The sequence below is a fragment of the Telopea speciosissima genome, chromosome 6, assembly GCF_018873765.1.
Source record: "Telopea speciosissima isolate NSW1024214 ecotype Mountain lineage chromosome 6, Tspe_v1, whole genome shotgun sequence".
NCBI lineage: Eukaryota > Viridiplantae > Streptophyta > Magnoliopsida > Proteales > Proteaceae > Telopea > Telopea speciosissima.
The window spans coordinates 39,110,161-39,128,042 of record NC_057921.1 but is presented as its reverse complement, the minus strand read 5'-3'; the positions used below and the strand labels follow the sequence as shown (position 1 = coordinate 39,128,042).

The window sequence follows — 17,882 nt, the reverse complement described above, 5'->3', positions numbered from 1 at the left end:
TCAGGCTATGTTGCCATTGGTTATGGGAGAAAGTCTATGTTTCAACAGCTGGGATAGCTGTGGGTGAGAGACCCAGTCTGAGAGAGCCATTCCCCTACCCCCCCCCCCCCCCTTTCTCTTCATTGCAGTCAATCCCCTGTTGTGTTGCTGCAACCACTGTGAAGAACACTCAAAGGCTGTTATCACTCTCCATCCAACATCAAGGCTGTTGCTGCTTCTGCTGCACCCATTCGAGTGAGACTGCTGCTGTTCCTGAGGCTTGATTCCTGCTACAACTTCAAGGCTGTGTATCTCCCTTCCCCTCCATCAAAACCTGCAGAGTTTTGGAGCATCATCTCACGCCATCATCGCCTCCATTCGATCCCCACTTCTACCCCATTCCATTGGCTGGAATCCTCAATGTTCACAAACTTTCTATTTTCATTCCCCCCCCCCTTCATAACTTCACTTCTGTCCATCAAAGTTACACCAAACTTGCTGCAGATCACCTACTCCACAAGGCCTACACTCGACCTTGCTATCAGCCCTATTGAGTGGCTGAATTTTGGATTGCATCCCATGTTTTACATCTGAGTTTCGGCCTTTGTTATGCCTGCTGTTGGGGTTAATTTTGAGAGACTATTGCGAACTATTGTGCATTATTTGGGACTAAATTAACACACCTTGCGGCCCATGCTAGGATCCTTGGTGGCCTCACACAAAATGGCCCGCCTGCGACTCGAACCCGGGGCATGTGGTCTGCTTTGATACTAATTTATATTTTATGCAATAGGAACCATCACGCCAAAAGACCCAGGTTTGATGGAATGTCTGAATGCTGCATATGTGTGTGAAAAATGCCCAATTTTCAGCAGATGTGATGCAGACAAGGCACCTAAATGGTCTTATTTTATTGAAAATAAGCTTTGGGTTGGGTTATGTATGTGTTGGGCCTTTGATCCAATGTATTTTTATTGTATGGGCCACTTTAATGGGCCTATAATATGGGTAAGGCTAGGCATATGGGATTAGACAAGTAAGTGCCTTTATGTTTTTTAATTTTATTTGTGTAAGTGTTTTTTTTTTTTTTTGGATGAATGAAAATTTCAATACCAAAGGAAAGAGAAGAGGAGGGGGGGGGAGCAAACAAATACAAAGCCCTGCCTTTACAAAGGGGGGAGGCAAAGGGCCTGCAAGAGGGGAGGGGGAGAACCCCAAGAATAGGCTAAAAAAGGAAAAAAGCCTAATCACAACCCAACAAACGAACTAATCTTCAAGAAAATCCAAGAGGTCATGACAATCTACTCCGACAATTGACGTGGTTGCGGATATCCATGCTTAGAGGCAAAACCTTTTCTATGCTGGGAAAGGAAAAGTCACCGAGGGGATGTTTCTTGGGATAAGGAGGGGAGCTTACGTCACGCCGATGGTAGACATGAAGGTGGGGATGGGGGACAGCAGGGGGAAGGAGGGGACCTGAGGGAGGGAGATGGGCACTAGTCTGGGATTTTGAATGAATCAGATCGGGAGCAGAATGAGGGGCCAAATTGGGTGCACCAAAAGGGGACAGCTGGAGTTAACAATGTGAGGGCCTGGAGTCCTGGACCAAGGGAAATGGGTTAAAGGAATTCATGAGATGGGACGGGTTTGGGTCAGGTGCAGGCGAGAGAGAGCACCTCGAAGGGCAACCTGACGAGATGGGTGGATCCTCAATATGACCTGAGTGACTGGATCCAGAGGGGTGGGATGGGTAACAGAGGGCCCATTGTAGGGGAAACCCATCGTGCCAATGATCTGGGAGAGAGGGGTGCGACTCCTCACTGGAGACGAATGGGAAAAAAGGGGAGGTTGTTAGTTGAGAGGGTGGGGGGAAATTGCGGGAAAGTTCGATCCACGAAGGGGGAGAGAGGTTAAAGCAGGAGGGGGAGTAGTCGAGGGAAAGAAGATGGTTAGAGGGGGCAGAGGGGTAGCAGTGAGCACATGCAGATGATGGTGATGGATTGACGGCAGAAGGTTACTGACCAAAGGGGCTGACAAGGTCTCAAAGGGGAGGACAATGCAGTTGTCTTCATCTTCGCAGAGGACAATCGACTGGAGAGCCTCGTATCTGTTGTAACCGTCGGTAGCTACTTGGCGCTTGGCGGACCATTGGTCTGATGGGATGATTGGTATTATGACCTCGGGGCAAACCAAAGGCCGGAAGGTCCTTGCAACGAGGCTTGTGATGTCTGCTTCTCCTCCGACCACGGGAGCCAGAGGCTGATGGGGTGCTCTTGGGGGGTATAAAGAGTTACCAGCACGGGGGATGGCGTTACTTTTCACTGCAACAGCAGGAGGATTTGTTTCGAGTTCGACACTAGGGCTAGGGCTTTTGAGAGAGAAGCCTTGCGTATGATGTCCAAAAACTTTACTAGTCACACATTAAGGGGGAAGCTACTCGCAATGGACCTTTTGGTGGAACGAGAATCCATCCACAATCGTGATTGCAGATGGAACAGGAGGCATTAGTAGAGACCTTGACGCAAATCCTTGCGAAGGCAAGGCGGTCCATCCCTTTGGTTCTTTCATCGGAGTAAAGAGGGTTGATGATCACCGAACCGATGACGCTGAGACCAGTTTCACACCAAAAATGAAGGGGAAGGCCTGGAAGTGTGATCCACAAAGGAATGGAGTGCATGTCTACCTTGCTCAGTTGCAAGTATTGATCCCATTGACGGAGGAAGATTGGCTTTTTTCCTACTTGCCAAGGGCCTCCTACTAGGGCTCTCATTTGTCCCATCATCAGAAAATTTGAAGATGAAGATTCCATTGTCCAAGAGGTACTCATCGAATGGACCTGAGGTCTCCATTGTTTGCTTAGGGATAGTTTGACCATGTTGAAAGGAGGTGACTCTTAATAAAGTGATCTACCAAACAATCCTTCCCCTAGTTGTCAAGGCGGCAAGGCAACCCATGGCGGTGGAGGGGTACTTGAGCGCTTAAATGACCAAGGCACCCAAGTGTTATTTTTATTTCCCCTCTTTTCTAATGTTAGTATGTTACAATATATACCTTTTATCATCAAAATCAACATTAAGCCACATCAAGTCATCAAAAATCAACATTAAGCCACATCGAGTCATCAAAAATCAACATTAAGCCACATCAAGTTGTAAGGGACATGGCCGACTGGAGAGGGGCTACTATTTACCTCTCGGGGAATAGGAGTACGCGTGGTCATACGCGACAATAGGTACACCTACAAACAGGCCATCCTAATATCACAAAGAAGGCCTATCAATACAAAAGAGGGGAGTCGGGACCTTGGTGAAGGACCTAGGACCCAAAAAGATTCTCTTCCTTTTAGAAAAGAAAAGCTAATGACTCTCATAATGGATAAGGTACTGGATCTTCATCTAGATCTCTGGATAAGTTTCAATTTACAGGTCAGGAAGGTGTAAGGCACCCGACCTGCCTGACCTCAGGGTCGGTCTCTTTCTGTTTGGATCTAACATTACATACATCCTATTAACTGAATTTAAATCCTAGTCACTTAAACCTAAAACTAAGCAACCTAGGCACATGTGAAGACCTAAAACAAGTTTCTATATTTTTCTAACCTAAGTCATGTGTGATGTGAAAACAAGCAAGTATGTATATGGACATGTCAGATATTTGTATGCAAGTGGTAATAAATTCATGCATTAAAAGCATGGAAAAGGCTAAAATTAAATGGTTCAACTTGAATTTAAACTAAATCATATACAAGTCACGTAGGGACTGGATAGACAAAAAATGCAATTAAAAAATAATACTATATTAAAAAAAAAAAATTTTGAAAAAGAAAGAAAGAAAAAGTTAAAGAAAGTCCCAATTTGTATTGACAAATTAGGAAATGTGTGGCCCTAGGAATGATCTAAATGTGAACTAGCCAACATCGGACCATCTAATCTAGACCTTGACTCAAAATCCTTACTAGATTCGACACAAAGTGGACCAACCAGTTGGATTCTAGGTTAAGAAAGTAAGTAGGACAGGAGGAAGAAGTTGGAGGAGGAAGAAGATGAGAAACGAGGAAGAATGAGACAAGAGAGAAGAGAAGAGAATAATTTCGGTTGAGTGACTTATGTTGGAGAGAGACCTCCACACATCTATATTACTTCAATAATATTAAGGAAAGTATTACATCCATTTCCCTAGGGAGGTAAAAGGTAAAAAAGGATAAAGAAAGGGAAAATACAGAATAAGGCAACTAGACATAAGACTAGTTCCTAAACTACCCTTATTACATAACTTCTACCACTCCCCCTCAAGCTGGAGAATAAATGTCATGCATTCCCAGCTTGCATAAAGAGGGTACTACATTGAAGGGAGATAAGCCCCTTATTGAAGATGTTTGCCAGTTTGATCACTGGTCTTCACAAAAGGGGTACAAATGCAGCCGGAGTCAATCTTCTCTTTGATGAAGTGTCGATCCACTTCAATATGTTTTGTTCTGTCATGTTGTACTGGATTGTGAGCAATACTGATGGCTGCCTTGTTATCACAGTAGAGTCTCATAGGCCCTTCAGTGTCCAACCCCAATTCTTGAACAAGTCTTTTCAGCCAAATGAGCAAGGATTTAAGTATCGGTATCGAGTATCGTATCGGTCAGGCGATTTTAAGAGATGTATTGTATCGTATCGGAGATACGTATCGATCGGTGCAAAAACGCATGAAAATGATCATAATACACATGAAAATACACTTTTGGACACAAAAAACAATATAAACAAGCAATTTGTGTCATATATCATGCATATATACTAAGAATTGTGAATAATCAATAACCAGACAAGTGTGGTACTTTGAAATTGTTATAAAAGATTAAAAGATGAAATTCCTTACATGTAAAGTCACTCTATTGCCATGAAGAATGTCGGGGTGGATCAAAGTCATGTTTGTAAGGGTCTTCAACAATAGGAGCGACTAGAATGATGTTGTGTACTGTCCGAACATAAGCACAATACTGAGTCCAGTCAAAATACTGATGGTAGTGACTCTCCCACTCATAGTAGAATCGTGTGTACTGCTCTGGAGTGGCTAATGTCACGATAGCACTAGGTTGTGCTTGTGCTTGTGCTTGTGCTTGATTCTCTCCGTATCCATAACTTCCATACCCTACAGAAGCCCCATGTCTATAGCCTGAAGAAGAACCTGATGCATAATGCCCATGGCCTGATGAAGCACCAGCATAATCAGAACTAATGCTAAGTGACTCCATGCCACTCATAAGCACATCACTATCATATGGATTGTGGGAGCGCTTGCGGACTGCCCTTATGCGGCTTCGCGAGTAAGTCTTATGGCCAGCAGGCTCGGACCATGATCCATATCTTGGGTAGTATGTTTGTATCCTGCCTCACATGTGAACTGAACCCCAGCACGATGTTGTGAAGCCTCATGGCCACCACCACTACCTCCAACACCACCACTACCTCCAGCACCATGGCCACCACCACCACCACCACTACCATCATCATCGTCGTCATCATCATCATCATCATCATCATCATCAGCAGCAGCAGCAACAGTAGTAGCAGCAATAGAACCACCACCACCACCACCATCACCATCACCATCACCATCACCATCATCATTACCATCGTCGTCTTCATCCTCATCATCAACATGTTGTTGAGTTCCTCCATAGGGATGACCTGACCTCGTCCTCCTGACTAAACCTTCTTCAGAGCTACTTTTATTTTCTTCAATATTAAGACAAGGATCTTGTGATGGTGGTTGTGTTGCATCCTCATCCATATGTTGAATGATGCTCTCTATCACTGGATCAGGTTTGGTTGTCTGGCGATCCTCACTTAATTGATCCATCACCAATACCTTATCGGCATCCTCTATCCATGCTCTAACTGGATCTTCATCGTCAAGTAGGTGGTTGATGTCGATTGGGTTGACATCTACATCATCTTCTTCTCTTTCTAGCTCTAAATATTTAAGCTTCAGCTTCATGTTGTAATGGACATACACTAGCTTCTCCAACTTTGAATAACTGAGACGATTCCGGGGTTTGGTGTGTGTCAACCCGAATGTACTCCAGTTACGTTCGTAGCCACTAGAGGATGCCGTCAGGGATAATACTCGAATTGCAATTCGGGTTAAGTGTGGAGCACTAGTACCCCCATAATTGAGCCACCAATCAGCTGCACAATAATAAATGAAATATTAAAAGACAAAACCTTAAAACAAATTTTAAAGGATATAATAAATTAGGTGTGGGTGGCTTAACATTTTTCCCACACCGCTAAATCTCCTTTACCATGGCCTTGAAGTGGGGATCTTTGGCCTTATGTGGTGGAATCATAGAACTGTGGAACCATCTGGAGATTGCTCTGCCTATCCTTTTACTAAGTGTTTTGGGTTGAAAGCTTTCTTCAATCCTCTGTTGGCTAGCATCCCTTGGTCTATAGACATTAGGATCCATGTCTTTGATATCTGGGCTCTTCTTTCTCTTACCCTTACCACTCTTTGTAAACCGGTCAAACATCCCCTTCACACTGGTTGCTCTACTAAGGCTAACAGGCTGCTTACCCTTACTTAGAGATGGACGACAAGAGGAGCCAACACCAATATCTACAGGGCCCTGGCTGGGTCGAGCTGATTGACTTCTAATCAATTGCTCAGCTCTCCATTGTTGCTCTTTTGCTTCATGTCTTGATTGTTTCATCACCAATGCCAACTCTGGTCCTCCTCTGCTTCCATATCCGATCCTTCATAATCTTCAAAATCTTCCATCAAATTTTCCACCAATGCATCAATATCATCATGTGCTTGCTTGGATTTTTTTTTGGAATCTCTAAGGTGTTTTTGCATTGCCCTGCTTAACTCTACAGGGCACTTTGTACACTTGGAAACATTTCCATATCCTCCTGCCATGTGCTCTTTTTGCCGAGTTACCCCACCTCCAAGATGTTGGGTGTCACAGAAGTTGCACTGTGTATGCAATCTATTATTGTTTATTTTGGTACAATAAGACCACCCAATGTCTTGTTGTCGCGGCATTGTCCTAAATACCAAACAAAAGTAGATAACTATATAAGATATATATTAAACAATATTCAAATCCACACATCAATAATTTATTATTTATACAAGTATAGACAGACATTATGATGCATGTCATGCATTGCATCATTTCATGTATTTACTACCTAGCAAAGTTGTCCTAAACAATATTTAAACATTTTTATATTTTCTACAACTAGTTACACATTATTTAATTTTTTAAATAATGAAAAAAAATGACATAATGTACTACATATATGAATCTAAGTCTTTGATTCTATTTCAGCCAATTATACATTTTATCAAACTATAATGAAAGAGTATAGATGGAAAAATCAGATTTTTTACATTTTTTTAAGTATTTTATAAATTCAGAAAATACCGAAAAAATAAAATAAAAAATACAGATTTTAGGGTAAATGTATAATCTTCTTGGGATGTCATACATTTATACATAATGTACTCCATATCTTATAAACATTACCATTTGTTTTAAAGTTAAGAAGAAAAAAAAAAAAAATATCATTTTAAAGAAGGAATTTTCGGTTTTGGGTAAAAATGGTCAAAGAAACATGGATTTGAAACCAAATCTTTGTAAATGCATACAAAGAATGCAATTTCTATGTTTGTTTAACATATTCTCTTTGACTCATACCAAAAAACATACCAATAATCAAAGATTAAAGCAAAAGATTCAAGTTTTTTTCAAAAAACTTACTTAACCCTTCAAGAACAGCTTTTGAATTCGAATGTGGGCTGTTAGATCCACCAAATGATGTGATTTCAGCTCCTCTAAGTTCGTTTTTGGCAAAGAATTGAAAGCCCTCAAGAAATCTTACCCAAAAAGCAAGTTTAAATGTGTTTTTGGAAGGGTTTCTCAAAGCTGGGAAGAGCTTTTTTCCGCTAGGACTGCTAGAAATCGAGTTTTAGGTGAAAAGAATGAAATGGCCATGTGTTTTTTAAGTTAACGATACGTATCGAGACGTATCGAGTCGTCTCGATATGTATCGGTATATATCGGTCGATACATATCGATACATATCGAGACGACTCGATACGTCTTGATACGTATCGTTTTTTAAATATAATAAAATAATCTTTTTAAAAAACTCTCGGCTGTATCGATACGTATCGATCGTATTGTATCGTATCGGTACGTCTCGGTCGATACGTCTCGATACAGTCGAGATATTTGTATTTTAAAAAAAAAAAGATACGTCTCGGCCTGTATCGTATTGACCACGACCGATACCGAGACGTATCGGCCGAGACGATACGATACGGTCCGAGACTTAAATCCTTGCAAATGAGTTCACACACTCCATGGGCCATAGCTCTAAATTCTGCTCCTGCACTGGATCTGGCTACAACATGCTGTTTTTTGCTTATCTGTGTAACCAAATTGCCTCCCACAAAGGTACAATAGCCATCCAGCCCAATCAACATCAGTGAAACCTTCCACTCTCAAGTGATCATGCTTGGGGGCATGCATAAATTGGTTCATTACACCCATTGCATAGGAAAAATCTGGGAGTATCATAGAAAGATAGATAAGCTTTCCCACTAGCCTTTGGTACTTTCCTTTATCAACAAGAGAGGGACCACAAGCTTCCCTTAATTTGTGGTTCTGCTCGATAGGAGAGCTTGCTGGTTTGCAGCCTAACATCCCTGTCTCTGTCAACAAATCAAGAACAAACTTCCGTTGACATATGTTGATTCCCTTCTTGGGTCTTGATACTTCAATCCCTAAGAAGTACTTCAAGGGACCCAGATCTTTGATTTCAAATTGTTGAGCCAAGTAGATCTTCAGTTTATCTATCTCAGCTGTATCATCTCCAGTAACCACAATATCATCGTTGACCGAGAGATGTTGAAGCTGCATAGATTATTTGCACTGTGCCTACTATCCTCAACCAGGGCGAAAATATAAATTGAGCATGGGGTAATAATTCCATATTGATCCGATTCGTTCCTAAAAAGGGTAGGATACTCCTTACCATCCTTACCGAAACCCGAGCCACCTGATTTCTCACGGAGCGGGGCCTCGTTCTTATTGACGGTACCATCGCACGACAAGACTACACCCTAAACCCACCTATATATACAAAAAAGCTTCTTGTACTAGTGGAATAACAGGGTTAGTGGAATTGCAAGGGAAAGCACATCAACTGAAAGGTTCAGACAGGTTGGGGATTGATTGGTTCGAAGTGGATAAAAATAAGGCCAGAGCCATCATCGTAGCAAAACCGCCTCAGAACAAGAAGGAGCTTCAACAATTGCTCGGGCTTCTGCTACGAAGAAGGGTTGTGATAAGAGACGTTCAATTTTCCATGCTCTTGCTACGGTTAAACGATCCTCTTCGAATAATTCATCCAACCCAAGGATAGCTATAATGTCTTGAAGCTCTTTATAACGTTGTAAAGTTTGCTCAACTCTTTGGGCAGTTTCATAATGTTCCTCACCAACGATCCGAGATTGGAGCATAGTTGACGCGAGCAATGTCATTCGAAAGAAGCACGAGCCTTCTTTAATCTCTGCTGACATAGACAATAAGAGCTGTAATGGTACCATTGCCCCGCTTGGTAAAGAGAGTGTGGTCAGGTTAACTCTGGGAATACCCACTCTTCAGAATGGTCTGCCGGAAGCGCTCAAACTATGCCTTTGGTGACTGTTTGAGACCATATAGTGCCTTCTTGAGAAGACATACTTTCCCTCTAGCTGAAGGTATGTTGAAACCTGGCGGAGTTTACATGTACACTTTCTTTTCCAAGTCACCATGAAGGAAGGCATTCTTGACATCTAACTGATATAATGGCCAATCTATATTGGCAGCCACTGATAAAAGAATTCTTATAGAGTTGTGCTTAGCCACAAGAGCAAATTTCTCCTGATAGTCAATTCCACAGACTTGACTGTACCCCTTGGCCACCAACCTTGCTTTGTATCTCTCAACGGTGCCATCAGATTTATATTTGATGGTGTAGACCCATCTACATCCAACTGGGACACGTCCTCTGGGAAGATCCACCAATTGCCAAGTACCATTATTCTCAAGAGCCATCATCTCCTCAGACATAGCTTGTCTCCACTTTGGGTCAGGCATAGCATCAATAACATTCCTGGGAATAGAAGCTGTAGAGAGAGAGAGAGAGAGCAGCAATAAAGGAAAGAACTGTAGGAGAAAGAGCATCATAGGAAACAAACTGGGCTATAGGATTATTACAAGCTCTTTTCCCCTTTCTAACAACAATAGGAAGGTCTAAATTAGATGGAGGAGAAGGGATATAACCTGATTGAGGAGAATGAATCCCAGGATGTGGATCTGGATCCAAAGAGGACTCTTGGTAGGTCTTCTTTCCTTCATTATGCAAGCCTTCACTGCTCATGTATTTAATTTCGTAATCCTTCTCCTTCTCCTCATTATCAGAACCACTTTCAACAACCGATTTTGTATTCACACCTGATTGATCATCAGTATCAACCACATCCACAGTCCTGTGTTTTCCAATGTCAAGCATAAAAGGAGATATAGGGAGAGGAGAATGAAGGAAATTAGCAGCCTGTTCACTTCCACAATCCCTAAAGAGGATGCTGAGAAGGGGCAAAGAAAGGGACAGATTCAAGAAAGGTGAAATCTTTGGAGAGAAGACACCGACGAGAAGAAGGATGATACCATTTGTATCCTTTGGAAATAGAAGAGTACCCAAGAAAGAGACACTTGAGGGCTTTGGGATCAAGTTTAGTGGTATGGGGTTTGTTAATATGTACATAACAAACACAACCAAAGACTTTTGGAGGAAGAGAGAAAGCAGAAACCTGTGGAGATAAGGTTTCTAAGGGAGATTTGGAACCACGGAGTTTACTAGGCATGCGATTTATGAGAAAAGAAGCAGTGAGAAGGGCTTCAGACCAGAAGGTTTTAGGAACATGCATGCCAAAGAGAGGACTCTGAGTGACCTCCAATAAATGGCGATTTTTCCTCTCAGCTACCTCATTTTGTTGGGGTGTGTCAACACACGCTAGCTGATGGATAATGCCATTATTAATAAAGAAGATTTGGAGGCCACCAAACATGTACTCCCCCCCTTTATCAGACCGAGCAATTTTGATTTGAGTATTAAATATAGTAAGAATCATCTGATAAAAATTTTTAAATGCATCACAGACATCACTTTGATGCTTCATAAGAACAATCCAAGTAGCATGAGAAAAATCATCAACAAATGAAACAAAGTAACGATAACCAAATAAAGTGGTAGTAGGGGAAGTACCCCAAACATCTGTATGCACAATGTGAAAAGGAGAAGTGGATCTATTACCATGATATGGATACGGTGAACGACAGTGTTTGGCTAACATACATGGTTTACATTGAAAAACATGAGAAGGGGTAATAGAAGAAAATAAGTGAGGTAATTCTTTCCTCATTATAACAAAAGAGGATGGCCAAGACAACGATGCCATAACATAACAGAATCCATAGAACTACTATCATTACGTCCACACACATAGGATTGAGCTGTGGGCAAAAAAGGTTAAAAAAGATAAGGCCTTCCTCCTCAAGACCACTGCTAATAATCCTTTTCGTCGCCAAATCCTGAAACAGACAATGAGAAGGAAAAGAAGTGACACAACAATTCAGTGATTTAGTCAAATTACCCAAGACTAGGTTGCAATAGAAGCTGAGGTGGAGACCTGCAAAACTGATGATGAAGAAGAACTAGCCATTAAGGGTGTAGAGGATGTGTTCAGCTGTGGCATGACCCTACGAAACACTGCATCTGCCAGAGTGGAGTCATCCTGGGTAGTATTTGCCTTAATCATAATTGAGTGTGCTCCTCGAGCTCCCCCCTTTGCGGCCACCGTGAGCACCACCCCGTGTACTAGGAGGACGACCATGAAGAGTCCAACACCTATCCTTGGTATGTCCAAATCTCCCACAATGATCACATTTAAACCTATCCCTGCCACCTCCACTACTACCATTGGTCTCAACTGCTCTGTCTGCCCCAAGGTTAGGCCCCTGGCCTCTATTACCTCTAAGGGTGTCCCGGAAAGAACTAGAATTGAGGGTTGACTTCTCAAGGGATGATACTGGAGCTGATTTCATAGCAACACACCGAGTCTCCTCATTCTGTAAGTAACTACAAACCTCATCAAGAGATTGAAGAGGGGACCGGCCTAAAATTTGAAGCCTGATTGGCTCATAGTCAGGGTTCAAACCACCAAGTAAAGTGAAGACACACTCCTTTTCAAGAGTACGATACACTTTGCTTCATCCTTTGGATTGCTCAATTGAAGATCTTTGTAGTGATCATACTCCTCTAAGAGACTAATATAAGCATTGTAGTACTCAGAAATGGTCCTGCCACTTTGCTTCATTGAATTAGTTTTTTGGTGGAGCTGATAGACCTTGGCGGAGTCACCTACCCTGTCAAATTTCTGGGAGACACTGTCCCAAATTGCCTTAACAGTTTCTTTTCTCATAAACCTTCTCCCAATCTCAGGCTTCATGGAGAAGATTAACCATGTCATGACTGTGGAATTTTCTGTCTCACATTTCTTATAAGTAGGAGAACCAGCCTCTGGGGCTTTAATAGTTCCAATAATATATCCAAGTTTCCCTTTACTCCTAAGAGATAACTTCACAGAATGTGACCAGTCCAAGAAATTGGTGTTATCAAGCTTCCTAATGGAGATCTGAGGATGAGAGTTCTCATAACAAATTGAGGGGCTGTTGGAGTGGGCTGTGAATCAGCCGAACCAAGCCCAGAAGTCTCTGAATCAACAATCTTGTAGGGAAAATAGCACTTGACAATATACTAGGATACCAATCCAAGTGGGGAGTACACACTCAACCCCAAAAAGGAACCAAATACAAGAAAAGAACAGAAACAGCCTTGGGAATACTTCACTCTAATACTCTCCAAGGGGTAACATCAACTTTAAACAAGTTCAAAAGCTTCACAAAAGCTGTGCACAAGCAGTACTCAATAAAGGAGGCAGCATATTGCAGTCCAAATGCAATAAAAAAGGGAATCAGACATTCTCGGCTTTCCCTGAGCAGAAAATAGGATTCCATGAAAAAGAGTTGTGCTCAGCTTGAGCCTACAAGCAGCAAGAGGAAGCACATGGCCCTTAAACAACACCCTTGGACGATTTTGGTGACCCATTCCAATCCGCAAACGCATGCCGAACTCTAGCAGTGGCTAGAAGACCTTCGAATCATCAATAGAGCTTTATCCAAGCTCAAACAGTAGTAGCAAACACTACCATAGGTTATTTCGAACCTATTTCATAGTTCTTTCAACAGATTCTTTACATAGGAAGCTTTTCCTTGAAATCCTTTGTGCCCTAGGATTTCAAGTGAAGAAAAAAATGGGGATAAGAAGCTGGATTTGACTCTCAAACCCTGAAGCTCTGATACTGTTGGTTGAACCATGGGTTAGAGAGAGGAAATAAAATAACTGAATGGCTTGTTGTATTGATAGGTAAGCCCCTCTATTTATAATAGAGGGGAAATTACAAATAGACTAATCTAGGTGATGTAGGACTAAAACCCACATAGCCGACATAAACTTAATAAGATAAGAAGAATAAAACTACCCCCAAAGAGACCAGAATACCCCCACAGTATTCTGGAGTACATTTTCCAACACTCCCCCTCAAGTTGGATTATACAAATAAGTAAAGAAAGAAGATCCAGCTTGAACTAAAGAAAAAAAGATAACTCCATAATAATGCTAACACTCCCCCTCAAGTTGGCGCATACAAGGTACTAATGCCCAACTTGAACAAAATGGGAAAAACTAAGTTGCAGCAGAATCCAGCTTGACATATGAATGTAGCTCCCAAATAAACCTTTAAGAACTTGAAAAAATAGATCTTCAAAACTTAGACAGACATGATTAGCAAACTGGGACTAGAATGTCTTCCAAAAAGGCAGCTTTCAACGATCTTCAATAGCTATCCAGTGATGAATCGCAGATTGTCATAGTGACGTAGAATCTTGAAGTGAAATAACTAGAGCAGCCAGTAGCGGAAAAAAACTGTATCAACCCAACTGAATGTCCTCAAATAGGCAACAACCAAATATCTTCAATACTCTTCAGTACTTCAATCTCCCTGATGTAGCCTAGGTGAAATAAATCTCACTTAGGACCAGGTTCTGTTTTAGGGTTGGCCGAATGGGCAGTTTAGGGTAACTAGGGCAAAATTAGGGTTAGGAATGGGAGATTGAGTTAGGGTTTTATTGGGTAATGGTCTGCAGAATTTTAGGAGTCTATTAGAATAGGTTTTAATGAGGTTTGAATAAGAAATAAAAATTCAGAAATATTAGGGTTAGGGTTTTGGGTTTTCAGATTTAGGATCTAAGCTGAAACTAGGGTTTAGGAGCAGATTTAGGGGCTGGGCTTTAGGTCGAGTTTTCCTAGCAGGGAGGGGGTGGTTCGGCTGGACTTTGGTGGGGTTTTGATGGCTGGTTAGGTCTAGGCAGATCTTAGGGTTTCTGGGTTTTTATGTTGAGGGAGGGATTTAGGGTTTGTAGTGGATAGGTGAGGCTGCAACTGAGATCGAGTGGGAGGGTTACTGTGATGGACCTGTGGTTAGGTTTTGAGTGTAATCTGATGAGGGAATAGGGCTGTGATGAATGTAGATGAAGCTAGGGTTTGGGGAAGTCGATTAGGTTAGATAGAAGTAAGAAGAAGAGATGATAAAGTTGCAGGAAATTGTAACTCTTACTGGAATTGCAGAATTTCAGCAGCAGCAACCTTGAAGAACTTGAAGGAAGAAGAAGACGAACCTCCCGATCTGCAAGATGCAAGGAGTCGCCGGATTACTCCAGCCCTAGCCCTTGATATTACTCACAAGGGGTCTTGATATGACACACAAGACAGAGAAGCAGCGATAGTCATGGCGGCAGCAGCAAGAAGAAACAAAATTTCAAACATAATAGGTGGGGAGCCTCCCACGATTCTACTATTTATAATAATAAAGGGGGGCCTAAAGGCCTTACAAATAATCAATCTAAAGCAATCCTAATCAGATTAGGAGTTGGGATTCCTAATCTGAATCCTAATTATAAAACATAGAATAGACTTATACTCTAAATAGGAGTATAAGTGTAAACAACTAAAACAAATAAAATAAAATACTAATCCCTCTAAAATCGTGGAGGGGAACTAAGAAGATAAACCATGAAAAAGACTGTTTTAACCCTAGGCTAAAAGAACAAACAAATAAAAAGGCTCCAACGAAAAATCAAAGAACAGCCAAATTAATCATGGTTTCGGCTTCTGCATCACTCCCCCTTCCGGCAAACTCAACCCAATAACGAAGGATACCCAATGGCAATGGTGGAGAAAACTGATCTTTTATGTTTTGCACCAATGTTCCTGCAAGTTCTGCGTTCTGCAATGTCTGCAGGTGTATTGTACATAATCCCCCCCTCACGTGTAGTACATGTGGACATAACAGAAATGATGTAAGAGATAGGGCAAAAACATAATATTCCAGAATTTTTCAAGAGGTGCTAAGGGTAATTAAAAAAGGAAGGAATGGCAAAATTGTAATTTACCAGAAGTTTCCAAAGGTGTTATGGGTAAATACCAAAGGTATGGGATATGAAGGGAATTACAATTATTGAAAGTGAACCGTGTTGGAAAAAAAGATGGTATGGCTGTAATTTGGTGAAAATCCACTTTTAAATACAATCCAAGCCAAAGGGCAAACTGGTAATAAACCGAAATATTTAAGGATCAATTGGGTAGTCAAATAGGGGTTTTTTTCTCTCTCTAACCTAGATCAGACCAGCTCTGATTCCATGTTGGTTGAACTGTTGGTTAGAGAGAGGAAATAAAATAACTGAATGGCTTGTTGTATTGATAGGTAAGCAAATAGAGGGGAAATTACAAATAGACTAAACTTGGCAATGTGGAGCTAAAACCCACATAGCCGACATAAACTTAATAAGATAAGAAGAATAAAACTAGGTTAAGAAAGTAGGAGAGGAGGAAGAAGTTGGAAGAGGAAGAGGAAGGAGGAAGAATGAGACAAGAGAGAAGAGAAGAGAATAATTTCGGTTGAGTGACTTGTGTTGGAGAGAGACCTCCACACATCTATATTTTCAATAATATTAAGGAAAGTATTACATCCACCTCCCTAAGGAGGTAAAAGGTTAAAATGGATAAAGAAAAGGAAAATACATAATAAGGCAACTAAACATAAGACTAGTTCCTAAACTACCCTTATTACATAACTTCTAACACAACCATCAAAATGGATAGAATGCTCTTTGGAAAGAATAACAAATGAAAATTTTGAAACCAACTGGGTTCATATCCGAACCCAGCCAAATGAATATCTTGGACTAAAATTAGCCCGAAGGATGAGGGAAATTAGGATCCCTAGGCCAAAAGGGCCAAGTGATGTGATGTGCTTTTGAAAATGAAAAAGATAAAGTTTCGAAAATGACCGACTGGCTTCGTGTTCAAACCTTGTCAGAAGCTAACATTGGGTGGTTTAGAAACCCATTGAACGAAAGAGATCAGAATCTCCAAATTGAAATTCAACTCAAAAACCCAACCCATTCAGTATTTGTCCTAGGGCCAACTGATGTAAGCGAACAGTTTAGGTTAGAGACCTAGGAAGATCCCAACCCTTTGCTGATTGGCTAAGAAAGAAAGAAATAATTTTGAAATCAAAATCTTTTTTGTCTTTTGAGGTTTGATTGAAAGCATTTGAAAATAAAAAGAAGGATTTGAAAATTGATAGGGCAAACCAGGCCTTGACCGAACCAGAAAAAATGAACCTAAAAATAAAGGTTAGACCTTAATGGGTTGTAGAGCCCCAATTAAAAATGTATGAACCTATACTGGGCCCAAACTGTGGAATGGGCCAGAATCGGACTAGGGAAACCTGATGCTTCATGATGGCCCAGATGAGCTGGACCAGATCCCAGGTACGTACAACTATATCGAGCCCAAGTGATGGAATAAGCCGGAAACAGGTTGACAGGCTTTTATAGCCCATAACAGGTCTAGGTGGAGTGAAACAGGCCTTTAATGGTAAGATCCAGACCAGATTGTCTACCATGACTGATTAAAATCCACTTCCTAAATGAGGTTCCAAAGATGATCCAGGTTTTGGGGATGGGGGTCCAACACAAGAACTCAATCATCTGGATCGGAATTGTAATAATTCCGAAGCAAGCTAGAGTCTTATTGGATTCAGCAATTAAGACCTGAATCGTATTGGAACCTTACGTGGTATCTTGACCGGGGTTTTATTTAAAGTTCATTTGAGATTATTAAGTCTGATTAGGAATGATTCCTTTATGACTACAATATCTGAACCGTTAAACCCGAATATTGAAATGAAATATCAACAAGCCAAAACAGAAACTGGGAACTAACATACATAGGAATGGAGATAAAACAAAGCCTAACCTTTGATTGATTGAAGAAGAAAAAGAAGATAGAAGAACAGAAAAAGAGAAGAAAGGATATGTTGGGGCCTGAGGACTAGGTTGTGACTGAATTACCTCAGATCAACACTCTCAAAGAGCAAGAAATTTTAACTCCACCAAAATCGTGGGCTCTTGTGGCCCTTCCACTTTAATTGTATTTTGTAATGAGCGTAAGAACATTACAAGAATAGAAACTTTCTATGGCGTGGGGAGTAGCTTGGCGGCCTAGCAAGTTTTAAAAAAAGAAACTAAACAGTGAACATAGAAAGTACATGGAAATAGAAACTCCTACTTAGCCTAGCTATTAACTAAGTCACAATACAAGGAAATAGAAACTAAAAGAAATAGCAACTACATAATTAGAAACTCAAAGATCTTGAAACCCATCATTCCCACG

At 41.2% G+C, this 17,882-nt stretch overlaps 1 protein-coding gene across 2 annotated transcripts in view; it reads left to right on the top strand.

The window, feature by feature from the left end:
* The window catches only part of LOC122664540 (protein CASP), a 90,394-nt gene that overhangs the window by 12,481 nt on the left and 60,031 nt on the right, over positions 1–17,882 (top strand). The window lies entirely within an intron of this gene.